This window comes from Canis lupus, chromosome X, assembly GCF_003254725.2.
Source record: "Canis lupus dingo isolate Sandy chromosome X, ASM325472v2, whole genome shotgun sequence".
NCBI classification, from domain to species: domain Eukaryota; kingdom Metazoa; phylum Chordata; class Mammalia; order Carnivora; family Canidae; genus Canis; species Canis lupus.
Window position 1 is genome coordinate 58,200,239 of NC_064281.1, and position 13,540 is coordinate 58,213,778.

Sequence of the window (13,540 nt, forward strand, 5' to 3'; positions counted from 1 at the left end):
AGATTGCTATAAATTTAAGATATTAATTATAATCCTCATGGTAACCATTAAGAAAACAACTAAAAATACAGAAAAGGAAAAGACAAGGGAATCAAATTATTACAACACAAAGATCAATTGAATACAAAATAAGGCAGTAATGTTGAAATTAGGAAATATAAAAAGGTACTAGACACGCAGAAAAAAAGAAATATGGCTGAAGTAAGTCTTTTATCAGTAGCTACTTTAAATATAAATAAATTAAACTTTCTGGTTAAAAGGCAGAGATTGACAGAATAATTGAAGAAACATGAGCCAAATATATGCTGCCTACAAGAAGCCCACGTCATATCTAAAGATACAAATATATTTAAAATGAAAAAAAAAACAGAAATAAACATATCTTAGGCAAATAGTAACCAAAAGAGAGCTGAAGTAGGGTGCCTAGGTGACTCAGTTGGGTAAGCATCCAATTCTTTATTTTGGCTCAGGTCATGATTTCAGGGTTGTGAGATCGAGCCTCACAGTTGGGTTCTGTGCACAGCAAGGAGTCTGCTTGAGATTCTCTCTCTCTATCTTATAAATAAATAAATATTAAAAGAGAGAGAGAGAGAGAGAGAGAGAGAGATCCGTAGTGCCTATAGTGATGTCAGATAAAATATGCTTTAAGTGAAAAATTGTTACAGGAGACGAAGGATGTTATATGTTGCTGAAAATATCAATCAATAAATCAATAAGATACTACACTTATAAACATACATACATCTAACAATAGAGATTAAATATATGAATCAAAAATTGACAAAATTGAAGGGAAAATAGACATTTCTATAACAATTGTTGGAAACTTCAAACCTCCACTTTCAATAATGGATAAAACAACTAGACATAGGATAAAGTAAGTACAGGCATACCTTGGAAATTCTGTGAGTCTGGTTCTAGACCACCACAATAAAATGAATATCAGAATAAAGTGAGTCAAATTATTTTTTTTGGTTTCTCAGTGCATATAAAATTTATATTTACACTATCCTGTGGTCTATTAACTGTGTGATAGCATTATTTTTTAAAAAATGTACATATCTTAATGAAAAAATTCTTTATTGCTAAAAAATGCTAGTCACCATTTGAGATAGCAGTGATTCAATCACTAATCACACATCACCATAACAAACATGATAATAATGAAAAATTTTGAAATATTTTGAGAATTACCAAAATGTGACACAGAGACACAAAGTGAGCAAATGTTATTAGAAAAAATGTTGCTGAGAGACTTGCATGATTCAGGGTTGCCACAAACTTTCAATTTGTAAAAAAATTCACTAAATGTCAAGTACAATAAAACAAAGTACAATAAAGCAAGGTAAGCCTGTATAGGACTTAAGCAACACTATAAATCAACTAGACCTAACTAACAGACATAGACACATACGGAACACTTTATAAAAGAGCAAAATACAGTAGTGTGCCCCTATCCACCAGAGGTATGTGCTAAAACCCCAGTGGATGCCTGAAAGAGAAGATAGTACTGAACCCTATACATACTATATTATTCCTATACATATGTACCTATGATAAAGTATGTTATAAATTAGACACACTGAGATTATCAATAATAACTAAAATATTATACTAAATAATACTAAAATGGGACAATTATAGTAATATGCTATAAAAATGTTACATGAATGTAGTCTCATTTTCAAAATATCTTTTTCTTTGAACATTGACAGGTTTTATTTTCTGCCCTTGTAGTATCCAATCTGCTTGGGTTTTTTTTTTTTGTATATATACTTTTATTGGAATTCGATTTCCCAACATATAGTATAACACCCAGTGCTTATCCCATCAAATGCCCCCCTCAATGCCCATCTCACAGTCACCCCATCCCCCTGCCCGCCTCCCCTTCCACTACCTCTTGTTCATTTCCCAGAGTTAGGAGTCTCTCATCTTTTGTCACTCTCCCCGATTTTTCCCACTCATTTTCTCTCCTTTCCTCTATAATCCCTTTCACTATTTTTTTTATATTCCCCACATCAGTGAAACCATATAATGATTGTCCTTCTCCCATTGACTTACTTCACTCAGCATAATATCCTCCAGTTCCATCCACATCAAAGCAAATGGTGGGTATTCGTGGTTTCTAATGGCTGAGTGATATTCCATTGCATATATAGACCACATCTTCTTTCTCCATTCATCTTTTGATGGACACTGAGGCTCCTTCCACAGTTTGGCTATTGTGAACATTGCTGCTATAAACATTGGGGTGCAGGTGCCTTGGCTTTTCACTGCATCTGTATCTTTAGGGTAAATCCCCAGCAGCACAATTGCTGGGTCATAGGGTAGCTCTATTTGTAACTCTTTGAGGAAACTCCACACAGTTTTCCAGAGTGGCTGCACCAGTTCACACTCCCACCAACAGTGCAAGAAGGTTCCCCTTTCTCCACATCCTCTCCAACATTTGTTGTTTCCTGCCTTGTTAATTTTCCCCATTCTCACTGGTGTGAGGTGGTATCTCATGGTGGTTTTGATTTGTATTTCCCTGATGGCAAGTGATGCATAGCATTTTCTCATGTGCTTGTTGTCCATGTCTATCTCTTCTTTGGTGAAATTTCTGTTCATGTCTTTTGCCTATTTCATGATTGGATTGTTTCTTTACTGATGAGTTTAATAAGTTCTTTATAAATCTTGGATACTAACCCTTTATCTGACATGTCATTTGCAAATATCTTCTCCCATTCTGTAGGTTGTCTTTTAGTTTTGTTGACTGTTTCTTTTGCTGTGCAGAAGCTTTTTATCTTGAGTAAATCCCAATAGGTTCAACACTCGTAAAACAATCAACGTGATAGATCACATCAACAAGAGAAAAAAACGAACTATATGATCTTCTCAATAGATGCAGAGAAAGCATTTGACAAAATACAGCATCCATTCCTGTTCAAAAGTCTTCAGAGTGTAGGGATAGAGGGAATATTCCTCAGCACCTTAAAAGCCATATATGAAAAACCCACAGCAAATATCATTCTCAATGGGGAAAAACTGAGAGCTTTTCCCCTAAGATCAGGAACATGCCAGGGATGTCCACTCTCACCATTGTTATTCAACATAGTACTAGAAGTCCTATAAGCAGCAATCAGGCAACAAAAAGAAATAAAAGGCATTAAAATTGGCAAAGAAGTCAAGCTCTCCCTCTTCACAGATGACATGATACTGTACATAGAAAATCCAAAAGACTCCACCCCAGGATTGTTAGGACTCATACCACAACTTGGCAATGTGGCAGGATACAAAATCAATGCCCAGAAATCAGTGGCACTTCTATACACTAACAATGATACTGAAGAAAGAGAAATGAAGCAAGTTAATCCCATTTAAAATTGCACCCAAAAGCATAAGATACCTAGGAATAAACCTAACCAAAGAGGTAAAGGATCTATACCCTAAAAACTACAGAACAGTTCTGACAGAAATGCAGGAAGACACAAAGACATGGAAAAATATTCCATGCTCATGGAGTGGAAAAATTAATATTGTGAAAATGTCTATGCTACCCAGGGCAATTTACACGTTCAGTGCAATCCCTATCAAAATACCATAGACTTTTTTCAGAGAGTTGGAACAAATCATCTTAAGATTTGTGTGGAATCAGAAAAGACCCCAAATAGCCAGGGGAATATTGAAAAAAAAAAACAGAGCCAGGGGCATCACAAGGCCAGATTTCAAGTTGTGCTACAAAGCTGTGATCATGGAGACAGTGTGGTCCTTACTAGAAAAACAGACACATAGATCAATGGAACAGAATAGAGAATCCAGAAATGGGCCCTGAACTCTATGGTCAACTAATATTTGACAAAGCAGGAAAGACTATCTACTAGAAAAAGGACAGCCTCTTCAATAAAAGGTGCTGGGAAAATGGAACAGCCATGTGCCGAATAATGAAACTAGACCGTTCTCTTACATCATACATAAAGATAAACTCAAAATGGATGAAATATCTAAATGTGAGACAAGTGTCCATCAAAATCCTAGAGGAGAACACAGGCAACACCCTTTTTGAACTTGGCCACAGCAACTTCTTGCAAGATATATCTATGAAGGCAACGGTCACCCTTCTTTTTTAAAAAAAACATATTTTATTTATTTACTTGAGAGAGAGCATGCACAGAGAGAGAGAGAGAAGCAAACTCCATGTGGGGCTTGATCCCAAGGACCCCAAAATCATGACCCAGCTCAATAGACTGAGCCACCCATGTGTCCTTATACTCTTCTTTCTTCTTGTGATGATATGGGATGATAAAATATCTATGTGGTAAGATGAAGTGAAGTGAATGACATAGGCATTGTGACTAAGTGAATTAGACTATTACTGACTTTCTGGATTTGAGACTGAGCTCTATGGTACATTCTACACTGGGTGAGGAGACTGCTAAAGATTCCCTCTTTCATTCTACCTATGCCTCTTCCACCTTCTCTCCCTCTTTCTAAAGAAACAAACAAACAAAACAAACAAACAACAATAAAGCCCAAAAACTACTAGCAACTTTCTGAAGGTATGTCAGAAGTAGGATTATCTGCTTTCAGGCCACAACTGCCTGAGGGTAACTGAAACCACCAAAAGTGAAACTGCACATAAGGAAGGACTGCTGTATATATTCACCGAAAGTACACATGGAATCCTGTATTTACAAAAGAAATCTGAATAATTAATTTTATTTTATTTAAAATTCTAATGCAGTTAACATAGAGTGTTATATTAGTTTCAGGGTACTGACCTGGAAACTTTGTTTCAGGATTCAACAATCCCCTACATCACTGAGAGATCATCACAAGTGTACTCTTTAATCCTCATCACCTATTTTATACATTCCCCCTCCCACCTTCCCTCTGATAACCATCAGTTTGTTCTCCACAGCTAAAAGTTCATTTCTTATTTTCTCTTGGACTCTCTTTTTTCTTTTGCATGTTTTTGTTTGTTTGCTTGCTTGTTTCATTATTGAATCCACATAGGAGTGAACTCATATAGTAATTGTCTTTAACTGACTTGTTTCATGTAGTGCTATACTATTTCCATCCGGGTCATGGCAAATGGCAAGATTTCATTCTTTTTTATGACTGAATAATATTCCATTGTATATATACCAAATCTTTATCTTTTCTTCTGTCAATGGACATCTTCTTTATACAATCATTGATGGTTGGACACTAGGGCTGCTTCAATAATTTAGCTATTATAGGAGGGTCTCTGTCGAGGGAGTGGCAAGATGGCAGAAGATTAGGGTCCCCAAGTTACCTGTCCCCACCAAATTACCTAGATAACCTTCAAATCATCCTGAAAATCTACGATTTCGGCCTGAGATTTAAAGAGAGAACAGCTGGAATGCTACAGTGAGAAGAGTTCACGCTTCTATCAAGGTAGGAAGACGGGGAAAAAGAAATAAAGAAACAAAAGGCCTCCAAGGGGGAGGGGCCCCGCGAGGAGCCGGGCTAAGGCCGGGGCAACTGCCCCCAGAACAGAAAAGCACCGTCCAGGAGAAGCAGGAGCTTCACCAATCTTCCCGGGCAGAAGGGCGCCCACAGGGAGTTAGGGCAGGACTCCAGGAGGGCGGGGATTCCCTCAGGCTCCCTGGGACACTAACAGACACATGCGCCCCAGGGAGAGTGCGCCGAGCTCCCTAAAGGGCAGCAGCGTGCACACTGCTGGACCTGGGAGCAGCTCAGAGGGGCTCGGGCAGGCGCTCTGCGTGGAGGGGGCAGTGCGCCCCGGGAGCAGCTCGGAGGGGCTGGGTGGCGGCTCCGTGGAGAGGGGGCTGCCCAGCCGGGAGGGCGAATCCAACAGCGCAGGCCCGGGAGCACAGTGCGCCGGGGACACAGCCCAGGATCCGGCATCCCCCCGGGACAGGCAGAAGCCAGGAGGGCCCAGGACAGCAAGGAGGCTCCTGCCCCGAGCTGAGCAGATCAGCGGCCCTGCCCCTGGAGCCTCCAGGTCCCTGCAGACGAAGAGCTCCGTAGTTACTGCAGAAGCTGACACCAGGGCTCCAGAGCTGGCCGCTGCCACTGTGGTTGTTCCTCCTGGGGCCTCACCGGGTAAACAACCCCCACTGAGCCCTGCACCAGGCAGGGGGCAGAGCAGCTCCCCCATGCGCTAAACCTGAAAATCAGCACAACAGGCCCCTCCCCCAGAAGACCAGCTAGACAGACAAGTTCCAGGGGAAGTCAAGGGACTTAAAGTATACAGAATCAGAAGATACAAAAAAAAAAAAAGAAAAAAAAGAAAAAAAAAAGAAAAAGAAAAGAAGATACTCCCCCGTGTTTTTTTTTTTGTTTTTTTGTTTTTTTTTTTTTGCTTTTGGATTTCTCTTTGGTTCCCCCACCCTTTTTTAGTTTCTCTTTTTCTTCTCTTTCTTTTCTTTTTTTCTTCCTTTTTTCGTTTTTCTTTTTCTCTTTTCTTTCCTTCTTCCTCTCTTCTCTTTTTCTCCTTTTCCCAATACAACTTGTTTTTGGCCACTCTGCACTGAGCAAAATGACTAGAAGGAAAACCTCACCTCAAAAGAAAGAATCTGGAACAGTCTTCTCTCCCACAGAGTTACAAAATCTGGATTAAAATTCAATGTCAGAAAGCCAATTCAGTAGCACTATTTTTTTTATATTTATTTATTTATTTTAAATTTATTTTTTATTGGTGTTCAATTGACTAACATACAGAATAACCCCCAGTGCCCGTCACCCATTCACTCCCACCCCCCGCCCTCCTCCCCTTCTACCACCCCTAGTTCGTTTCCCAGAGTTAGCAGTCTTTACGTTCTGTCTCCCTTTTTGATATTGCCCACACATTTCTTCCCCCTTCCCTTATATTCCCTTTCACTATTATTTATATTCCCCAAATGAATGAGAACATATAATGTTTGTCCTTCTCCGACTGGCTTACTTCACTCAGCATAATACCCTCCAGTTCCATCCACGTTGAAGCAAATGGTGGGTATTTGTCATTTCTAATAGCTGAGTAATATTCCATTGTATACATAAACCACATCTTCTTTATCCATTCATCTTTCGTTGGACACCGAGGCTCCTTCCACAGTTTGGCTATCATGGCCATTGCTGCTATAAACATCGGGGTGCAGGTGTCCCGGCGTTTCATTGCATTTGTATCTTTGGGGTAAATCCCCAACAGTGCAATTGCTGGGTCGTAGGGCAGGTCTATTTTTAACTGTTTGAGGTACCTCCACACAGTTTTCCAGAGTGGCTGCACCAGTTCACATTCCCACCAACAGTGTATGAGGGTTCCCTTTTCTCCGCATCCTCTCCAACATTTGTTGTTTCCTGCCTTGTTAATTTTCCCCAACCATATCCGGGGGCATCACAATGCCATATTTCAGGTTGTACTACAAAGCTGTGGTCATCAAGACAGTGTGGTACTGGCACAAAAACAGACACATAGATCAATGGAACAGAATAGAGAATCCAGAAGTGGACCCTGAACTTTATGGGCAACTAATATTCGATAAAGGAGGAAAGACTATCCATTGGAAGAAAGACAGTCTCTTCAATAAATGGTGCTGGGAAAATTGGACATCCACATGCAGAAGAATGAAACTAGACCACTCTCTTTCACCATACACAAAGATAAACTCCAAATGGATGAAAGATCTAAATGTGAGACAAGATTCCATCAAAATCCTAGAGAAGAACACAGGCAACACCCTTTTTGAACTCGGCCATAGTAACTTCTTGCAAGATACATCCACGAAGGCAAAAGAAACAAAAGCAAAAATGAACTATTGGGACTTCATCAAGATAAGAAGCTTTTGCACAGCAAAGGATACAGTCAACAAAACTCAAAGACAACCTACAGAATGGGAGAAGATATTTGCAAATGACATATCAGATAAAGGGCTAGTTTCCAAGATCTATAAAGAACTTATTAAACTCAACACCAAAGAAACAAACAATCCAATCATGAAATGGGCAAAAGACATGAACAGAAATCTCACAGAGGAAGACATAGACATGGCCAACATGCATATGAGAAAATGCTCTGCATCACTTGCCATCAGGGAAATACAAATCAAAACCACAATGAGATACCACCTCACACCAGAAGCACTATTATACAGCTACTGAAAAAAGCATAAAGGACTCAAGAAAAAAGCATAAAGGCTCTAGAAAAAAGCATAAAGGACTCAAGAGACTTCATGACTGCAGAATTTAGATCTAATCAGGCAGAAATTAAAAATCAATTGAATGAAATGCAATCCAAACTAGAAGTCCTAACGACGAGGGTGAACGAGGTGGAAGAACGAGTGAGTGACATAGAAGACAAGTTGATGGCAAAGAGGGAAACTGAGGAAAAAAGAGACAAACAATTAAAAGACCATGAAGATAGATAAATGGAAATAAACGACAGCCTGAGGAAGAAAAACCCACGTTTAATTGGGGTTCCCGAGGGCGCCGAAAGGGACAGAGGGCCGGAGTATGTATGTGAACAAATCATAGCTGTAAACGTTCCTAGTCTGGGAAGGTAAACAGGCATTCAGATCCAGGAAATAGAGAGATCCCCCCCTAAAATCAATAAAAACTGTTCAACACCTCGACATTTAATAGTGAAGCTTGCAATTACAAAGATAAAGAGAAGATCCTTAAAGCAGCAAGAGACAAGAAATCCCTGACTTTTATGGGGAGAAGTATTAGGGTAACATCAGACCTCTCCACAGAGACCTGGCAGGCCAGAAAGGACTGGCAGGATATATTCAGGGTCCTAAATGAGAAAAACATGCAACCATGAATACTTTATCCAGCAAGGCTCTCATTCAGAATGGAAGGAGAGATAAAGAGCTTCCAAGACAGGCAGGAACTGAAAGAATGTGACCTCCACACCAGCTCTGCAAGAAATTTTAAGGGGAACTCTTAAAATTCCCCTTTAAGAAGAATTCCAGTGGAACAATCCACAAAACAAGGACTGAATAGATATCATGATGACACTAAACTCATATCTTTCAATAGTAACTCTGAACGTGAACGGGCTTAATGACCCCATCAAAAGGCGCAGGGTTTCAGACTGGATAAAAAAGCAGGACCCATCTATCTGCTGTCTACAAGAGACTCATTTTAGACAGAAGGACACCTGCAGCCTGAAAATAAAAGGTTGGAGAACCATTTAGCATTCAAATGGTCCTCAAAAGAAAGCAGGAGTAGCCATCCTTATATAAGATAAACTAAAATTTACCCCGAAGACTGTAGTGAGAGATGAAGAGGGACACTATATCATACTTAAAGGATCTATCAAACAAGAGGACTTAACAATCATCAATATATATGACCCAAATGTGGGAGCTGCCAAATATATGAATCAGGTAATAACCAAAGTTAAGACATACTTAGATAATAATATACTTATACTTCGTGAGTTCAATCTAGCGCTTTCTACACTCGATAGGTCTTCTAAGCACAACATCTCCAAAGAAAGGAGAGCTTTAAATGATACACTGGACCAGATGGATTTCACAGATATCTATAGAACTTTACATCCAAACTCAACTGAATACACATTCTTCTCAAGTGCACATGGAACTTTCTCCAGAATAGACCACATACTGGGTCACAAATTGGGTCTGAACTGATACCAAAAGATTGGGATCGTCCCCTGCATATTCTCAGACTATAATGCCTTGAAATTAGAACTAAATCACAACAAGAAGTTTGGAAGGACCTCAAACATGTGGAGGTTAAGGACCATCCTGCTCAAAGATGAAAGGGTCAATCAGGAAATTAGGGAAGAATTAAAAAGATTCATGGAAATTAATGAGAATGAAGATACAACGGTTCGAAATCTTTGGGATGCAGCAAAAGCAGTCCTGAGGGGGAAACACATCGCAATACAAGCATCCATCCAAAAACTGGAAAGGACTCAAATACAAAAGCTAACCTTGCACCTAAAGGAGCTAGAGAAAAAGCAGCCAATAGATCCTACACCCAGCAGAAGAAGAGAGTTAATAAAGATTCGAGCAGAACTCAACGAAATTGAGAACAGAAGAATTTTGGAATAGATAAACAAAATCAGGAGTTGGTTCTTTGAAAGAATTAGTAAGAGAGATAAACCATTAGCCAGCCTTATTAAAAAGAAGGGAGAGAAGACTCAAATTAATAAAATCATGAATGAGAAAGGAGAGATCACTACCAACACCAAGGAAATACAAACGATTTTAAAAACATATTATGAACAGCTATACGCCAATAAATTACACAATCTAGAAGAAATGGATGCATTTCTGGAAAGCCACAAACTACGAAAACTGGAACAGGAAGAAATAGAAAACCTGAACAGGCCAATAACCAGGGAGGAAATTGAAGCAGTCATGAAAAACCTCCCAAGACACAAAAGTCCAGGGCCAGATGGCTTCCCTGGGGAATTCTATCAAACGTTTAAAGAAGAAACCATACCTATTATACTAAAGTTGTTTGGAAAGATAGATAGAGGTGGAGTACTTCTGAATTCGTTCTATGAGGTCAGCATCACCTTAATTCCAAAACCAGACAAAGACCCCACCAAAAAGGAGAATTGGTGACCAATATCCCTGATGAACATGGATGCAAAAAATTCTCAACAAGATACTAGCCAATGGATCCAACAGCACAGTAAGAAAATTATTCATCATGACCAGTAGGATTTATCCCCCGGACACAAGGATGGTTCAACACTCGTAAAACAATCATTGTGATTCATCATATCATCAAGAGAAGAACCAAGAACCATATGATCCTCTCAATAGATGCAGAGAAAGCATTTGACAAAGTACAGCATCCATTCCTCATCAAAACTCTTCAGAGTGTTGGGATAGAGGGAACATTCCTCGACATCTTAAAAGCCATCTACGAAAAGCCCACAGCAAATATCATTCTCAATGGGGAAGCACTGGGAGCCTTTCCCGTAAGATCAGGAACAAGAAAGGGATGTCTACTCTCACCACTGCTATTCAACATAGTACTGGAAGTCCTAGCCTCAGCAATCAGAAAACAAAAAGAAATTAAAGGCATTCAAATTGGCAAAGAAGTCAAACTCTCCCTCTTCGCCAATGACATGATACTCTACATAGAAAACCCAAAAGCCTCCACCCCAAGATTGCTAGAACTCATACAGCAATTTGGCAGCGTGGCAGGATACAAAATCAATCCCCAGAAATCAGTGGCATTTCTATACACTAACAATGAGACTGAAGAAAGAGAAATTAAGGAGTCAATCCCATTTACAATTGCACCCAAAAGCATAAGATACCTAGGAATAAACCTAACCAAAGAGGTAAAGGATCTACACCCTAAGAACTACAGAACACTTCTGAAAGAAATTGAGGAAGACCCAAAGAGATGGAAAAGTATTCCATGCTCATGGATTGGCAGAATTAATATTGTGAAAATGTCCATGTTACCCAGGGAAATTTACATGTTTAATGCAATCCCTATCAAAATACCATGGACTTTCTTCAGAGAGTTAGAACAAATTATTTTAAGATTTGTGTGGAATCAGAAAAGACCCTGAATAGCCAGGGGAATTTTTAAAAAGAAAACCATAGCTGGGGGCATCACAATGCCATATTTCAGGTTGTACTACAAAACTGTGGTCATCGAGACAGTGTGGTACTGGCACAAAAACAGACACATACATCAATGGAACAGAATAGAGAATCCATAAGTGGACCCTCAACTTTATGGTCAACTAATATTTGACAAAGGAGGAAAGACTATCCACTGGAAGAAAGACAGTCTCTTCAATAAATGGTGCTGGGAAAATTGGATATCCACCTGCAGAAGAATGAAACTAAACCACTCTCTTTCACCATTCACAAAGATAAACTCAAAATGGATGAACGATCTAAATGTGAGACAAGATTCCATCAAAATCATAGAGGAGAACACAGGCAACACCCTTTTTGAACTCGGCCACAGTAGCTTCCTGCAAGATACATGCACGAAGGCAAAAGAAACAAAAGCAAAAATGAACTATTGGGACTTCATCAAGGAAAGAAGCTTTTGCACAGCAAAGGATACAGTCAACAAAACTCAAAGACAACCTACAGAATGGGAGAAGATATTTGCAAATGACCTATCAGATAAAGGGCTAGTTTCCAAGATCTATAAAGAACTTATTAAACGCAACACCAAAGAAACAAACAATCCAATCATCAAATGGGCAAAAGACATGAACAGAAACCTCACAGAAGAAGACATAGACATGGCCAACATGCACATGAGAAAATGCTCCACCTCACTTGCCATCAGGGAAATACAAATCAAAACCACAATGAGATACCACCTCACACCAGTGAGAATGGGGAAAATTAACAAGACAGGAAACCACAAATGTTGGAGAGGATTCGGAGAAAAGGGAACCCTCTTACACTGTTGGTGGGAATGTGAACTGGTGCAGCCACTCTGGAAAACTGTGTGGAGGTTCCTCAAACAGTTAAAAATAGACCTGTCCTACGACCCAGCAATTGCACTGTTGGGGATTTACCCCAAAGATACAGATGCAATGAAATGCGGGGACACCTGCACCCCGATGTTTCTAGCAGCAATGGCCACGATAGCCAAACTGTGGAAGGAGCCTCGGTGTCCAACGATAGATGAATGGATAAAGAAGATGTGGTTTATGTATACAATGGAATATTACTCAGCCATTAGAAATGACAAATACCCACCATTTGCTTCAATGTGGCTGGAACTGGAGGGTATTATGCTGAGTGAAATAAGTCAATCGGTGAAGGGCATACATTATATGTTCTCATTCATTTGGGGAATATAAATAATAGTGAAAGGGAATAGAAGGGAAGGGAGAAGAAATGGGTAGGAAATATCAGAAAGGGGGACAGAACATAAAGACTCCTGACTCTGGGCAACGAACTGGGGCGGGGGGATGGAAGGGGAGGAGGGTGGAGGGTGGGGGTGAATGGGTGACGGGCACTGAGAGGGGCACTTGACGGGATGAGCACTGGGTGTTATTGTGTATGTTGGCAAATTGAACACCAATAGAAATTTATTATTAAAAAATAATAATTTAGCTATTATATAATGCTGCCATAAACATTGAGGAGCATGTATCCCTTTGAAAAGCACTTTGAATTAGTGCTTTTGTATTTTTTGATTCAATACTCAGTATGGTGATTATTGGATTATGTGGGTAGTTCTGTTATTAACTTTTTGAGGAAGCTCCATACTGTTTTCCAGATTGTCTGCACTAGTGTACATTACCATCAACAATGCAAGAAGATTCTTTTATTTCCATAACCTCACCCAAACATGTTGCTTCTTGTGCTCTTGATTTTAGCTACTCTGGTGTAAGGTAATATCTTCTTGTAGTTTATAAAATGTAAATTCAAATTAGTTAACATATAGTGTAGTATTGGTTTTGGGAGTCTAATTTAGTGATTCATCACTTACATATAACACCTAGCGCTCATCACAAGTACCCTCCCTAAGGCCCATCATCCAGTTACCTCATCCCACCACCCATTTCCCATCCAACAACCTTCAGTTTATTCTCCATAGCTAAGAGTCACTTAGAGTT